The sequence below is a fragment of the Microtus oregoni genome, unplaced genomic scaffold (genome assembly GCF_018167655.1).
Source record: "Microtus oregoni isolate MIOR12 unplaced genomic scaffold, Mior012 000019F_ref0000042, whole genome shotgun sequence".
NCBI classification, from domain to species: Eukaryota; Metazoa; Chordata; class Mammalia; order Rodentia; family Cricetidae; genus Microtus; species Microtus oregoni.
The window spans coordinates 6,925,137-6,930,448 of NW_024543078.1; the positions used below are offsets into that span (position 1 = coordinate 6,925,137).

The window sequence follows — 5,312 nt, forward strand, 5'->3', positions numbered from 1 at the left end:
TAGCCATACTGGAGACAACATGGACCCTCTGCAACATTAATTATTTCACAGTTAAAAAAAATTGGAATGTATGTGAAAACATTCACAACCATGAATTTTGTTACAAGAAGGGGCCCTCTCGGTTCTCCACAATGATACTGAGTATGCTCACAAGGGGTTCCCATTGTTATGTCTTAAAACAGGCATCTTTAAAAGAAAAAAAAAACTCAGTCACCTACCATTTAACTTGTTTTAATATTTCTTCACAAATGCTGAAAATACTAAAGTACACACAGTAATAATTATGACTTCGTGGCCACATTATAAATGTGGAATTCTAAATTTAAAACATTTTCTGGTTTTAAAAAATAAATCTGGTCATCCATGTAGCTCTGCAGGTCTCTCTAGTAGGGCCGGTCTCTAAGTTCCTGACTGTTCTTGCCTTTATCCACTTACGCAGGTCCTCCAGGTCCACATCTTCTTCAGTCCACCTGTTCCAACAATGGTCCAGGAGGGCCCACAGGACCATGTCATGTTCCTCCACCAAAGCTAACTCGTTCCAATATTCGGACAACTCTGAAGTCATATGTGCCTCCACCACTGCTACCTCGGAACAATTCTCCAGGACCACCATGGTCCATATGGACACCTCTTCTTCCTTGCATGCCACCACTGCAGCCTTGGCCACTATCTCATCCCGGAGGTTGGAAGGGTTGCGGGAGGAAGCCCTCAGGTTTGGGGCCTTACCCTGGTTGCATTCTGTTCTCCAGTTCATTTTCTGAGTTCCACATACCTGCATGGGACACGGCCAATTTCCTGCTCATTGCTGGACATTTCCTCCTCCACATGGGGGTTCCTAAGTAGCCCCAGTGTTTTCATGGGGTGAAGCCCCTTTGTCTCCTCCAATGCCTCCCTTGCAACCCATGGGTCCTTTGGGACCTCATGAGCTATTATGACCTCCACGGAGCAGTGGTGGCATTCCTCTCCCCTCACGAGGTGTCATGGCACTCCACATGCTATTCTTTGGAGGTTTCTTTCGCGCATGAGAAGCTTTAAGTATTCTTCCTTGAAAATCCTTTCCATCCAACCATTCCACAGCAGCCTTGGCAGTTGGCAGATCTTCATAGGCCACCGTGGCATCCCCTTTAGGCATTCCTCTCTCCTTATCCAAATAGATGTGGATCATGGGATGCCCAGTTCTCTTGTTCATCTTAACAACCCCACACTGCTTACCGAAGTCTGCCAGATCATCCAGAGTCACATTGTCATTTAAACCTTGCACATAAATTGCACTGTTGTCAGAATCCTCATCAGGATCTATAGGAAGGCCTAGATCAGGACCTGGTCCTTCATCCATGGGTCCACCAGGCTTATTGATGCCACCTTGGTCTCTAATGCCCATTCCACTGCATCCTCCTCCCTGCCCACCTCTGCTCATGCCTCCATGATTAAATCCCCTTCTTCTCCTCTCCCGGTTATTAGGGCCACTCATGTTCTGGTTCTCTCCTGGTTGGAAAATCCTCCAGACTCCTGCCCCCGACACCATGTGGTGTGGTCCTGTCGGAATGAACTCTGTTCCCTGTAGCTGCTGCTCTGTTGGCTATATTGACTTGGAGCCTGGCTGTAGGACCCAGTCTGAGGGGGGTAACTAATGGGAGGCTGCTGCCCATAGCTGCTTTGTTGACCATAGCTACTCTGCTGTCCATAGTTGCTAGGTTGCTCATAGATGTTCTGTTGAGATTAACTGCTCTGATCATAACTAGTTGGTTGTGAAGAGGAAGATAGGATGTGTAGCATAAGATGTGTAGGAGGATAGGGTGGAGATGCAGTGACTGGCTGCATGGGGTAGCTCCCAGGTGCTTGGGGATATCTGTAATTACTCTGTCCATACCCTAGGCTGGGCTGGTTATAAACCCCTGTGATAGATTGAGGTTGACTAGTCTCAGTGGGCTCGTTTGCATCCTGTGGTCTTGCAGGTGCAGCGGCAGCTGCTGGCTGCTGGCCATAGGCTGGGTAGGCAGGCTGGGTGCCATATGCAGACTGAGCTGCACAAGGTTCTTGGGTTGTGGTGACTGGAGCAGTGGTGGTGTCATGAGCACCAGTGCCACATCCTTGAACAGTCTGGCTGTATGACTGGGGGCAGTTGGAGTGGTATCACCAGTGGGAGGCTGTCCATAAGAAGTCACATATTCAGTCTGCCTGTAGGTGGCAGTGCTCTGAGCTGATATCAGTAGGCTGTCCATAGGTTCCATAGCTTTGTTTCCCATAGGCCTGGGTGGTCTGTGCATATCCTTGAGTTGGCTGGTCTGTGTAAGCACTGTAGCCCTGCTGGGCTGCAGCTTGGCTGTAGGTACTGTAATCCGTGGACACCATTTTCTCTCCTTCCTCCTCATTCACTCTTCCTCGGCAACATTCTGACCCTATTCTTGAAACTTGCTTCTAAGAGAACACAAGTGTGATAGCTTCACTACTGATCAGGAATCTGCTCTTGTTCATGTGCCAGGTGACGCTTTCGACCCTCAGAGTGCTAATGAGGATTTCAGTGCTACCAGTCCAGCTGAATACACCCACTATGCAACTCACTCCAAGGTTCTGCCACTTTGGGAAGCAACAATGGCACTGCTGATGATAACCACCGGAATATGGTTTTTGAAATTTGTATCAACAGTGATGATGTGGGTATTCAACCTAATTTAACATGTGACATGCATTAAAATGAGTTTAACAAGGTAAGTTAGACCACAGCAGTGGTTTTAAATAGATGATGACTTATGCACTAGAAACCCAATTCTCTTTGGCACCAATACATATCATAACTAAATTTTGTGCTATATATAGGACTCTTTAGCTATTACCTAAAACTAGAAAAAATGCTTATCTTTTCCAATCATATTGAAAATACATCTAACATGAAACTTGTATTGTCTGAATGGCTAAGCAGAGAAATGTAACTGTTAGATATTAGTTTCTATTTTTCTCTGTCCATAAACTGTGACTTATGTGGATAGCATCATTTTGGAAATAAACACCCCCAAAGAAGCAACATGTGAGAATAAAACCAATGAAATAAGGCTCCACATTGTCACCACTTCTCAAATACAATGGCATTCCTTGTGACATGATACTACATAAGATTCTACTGGTGATGCCTCTGTTATTGCTCATCCTGACACTGCCACAAATGATGTTCTTGATACTACTGACAATTCTTGCTTTTCTTTTTAGTTGCTGCTGGAGCCTATGAGGAGCAATGTCAACAACATAAATTTTCTAAAATATTCCTGAAATTGTCAATGTTTGATGTTAAATATTTCTTGATACCATATATACTGATTTCACTATATAATAGTTTTTTCATTAAAATGTTTTAAAAATATTTTAAACTGTTTCTTGGTATTGTACAAACTGTTGACATGATGTCTTGGTGACATGTTTAAGGAGAAAGCTTCTATAATACCTATCAGAGATAGAACAGATAGTGGCATATCAAATCAGACAGACCAGGAACAGATGTTGGCTGAACACCTGACTATGAAAGAAGAAAAAGGAGAGGCAGAGGGAGAGAGACAGAGGAGGAGACACAGAAAGAGGGAGAGGAACATAGAGACAGGAGGAGACAGAGAGATAGGTTTAGAAAGAGAATGAGAAGCTGGGGTAGGGATTCTTCTGAAAGAGAGGAAGGTCAGGGGAGGGCAGGAGGGAAGAAGATCTAGAACACTAGCATGGACTTTGAACTGTACAGCAGGTACTTGTGCTACTGAAGGAGCCTAGAGGCCGGTCTGTACCTTATTATGGTAATAGACACCACAGGCAGCCAATATTCCCTACTTCCAGTGATAAGAGAAATGACACCTTTGGGTAGAGGATCTAGCTTCACAAGTTTTTAAGCGATGTTGGCTTTTATCTATCCTCCAAAAATCCTCCAAAGTCCAGGTTGAGCCCCTTTCTGGGTATCTGAGCCTGCCATTACAGTTTTAGGAACTGGAGTTCAATAATAGGCGTCAATGAATTTTAGTGGATTTTCTAAGTCACAGACCAGCCTTGTTGAGGTTTCCATACTCAACTCTAACATAAGTAAAAAGCACCACCCAAACTACTCTATTGGCCTTAAAATCCAAAGAGTTAAAGTGTGGCTGCTTATGTGAATTTCCTTTTTCTGTATTTTTATGGCATCCCATCCCCCAGCACACATTAAGAAAAGTCCCTCACTGAGGGTGGGGCCTTAAGAACCCCTTCCTGTCTGTGATGATCATTGTGTCCTTGACACCATTTTACAGAAACCATCTACAACCTCTGCCTCTCTCTTCCAGAGTAGTCCCTGAACCTTGGAGGGTGTTGTAGTTCAGAGGTCTTGCTGAGGTCTGAGAACTGCACAGTTATGCTTTCTCTAAACTTTGGCCAGGTGTGAGTCTATGCATTCACCAGAGCCCTTTGACTAAAGAAACGTCTTTCATTAGGGATCACAGTTGCTCGATACTCACCTTACTAGACCTGGATGGAGGTGGGTGAGCCTTGTACTTCCCACAGGGCAGGGAACCCTGATTGCTCTTTGGGCTGACGAGGGAGGGGGACTTGATTGGGGGAGGGGGAGGGAAATGGGAGGCGGTGGCGGGGAAGAGAGAGAAATCATTAATAAATAAGGAAATAAATTAATTAACATAAAAGAAGTTGCTCAAATGTATAGGTGTCAGCAAGAGTACGTAGAAGGCAGCTTGATTCTATGTAAGTTTAACAAAACAACAACAGAGGGCCTGTTGTGTGGATTCAACACATCAGTGATTAACTCAGGGTCACCAATACTTCTTCAGTGTGGCATTAAGGAAAGAAATAAAAGCACTTCCACTGGGATTCATTTCCAGATTTGAATTTTCTACATGTTCCCTGTCTTCCCTTCTTTGTCTGTTGCATGAATCTAAATCTGTGCCTTTCTGAAGAAGTCTGTCTGTCCCTGTGCTTGTTTTCTTGTATGAGTCTATGTCTGTCCCTACATCTGTCCTTGTGTGTAAATGTGTGTGTCTGCCCCTTTTGTTGCTCATTCTTTTATTGAATTTCCCCATAAGAATCACCTGGGGAAGGAGTGGGATACTTTACAGAATCATTTGTGGGGTCTTACAAGGGATGAAGGTAATAACTGCAACTGATCCCAACTAACCCAGACAACAAAAAACATTACAAACACCATGTTTGCCCAGTAATGCTGCTGTGTTCAATTGTTTTGGTGGATATTCATTTGAGTGTTTTCAACTTCTATGTTTGCTGTTTTATATAAACGATAAACATTTGTTCTGTATCAGGGGGCACAGAAGAAAATAAGATTACTTAAGTTTAGTTTA

The 5,312-nt window shown here is 44.0% G+C and overlaps 1 pseudogene; it reads right to left on the reverse strand.

Annotated features, from left to right (window-relative positions):
• Positions 1 to 383: 383 nt before the first annotated feature.
• LOC121459731 lies at positions 384 to 2,352 on the reverse strand (annotated as a pseudogene).
• Between the last annotated feature and the right edge of the window lie 2,960 nt (positions 2,353 to 5,312).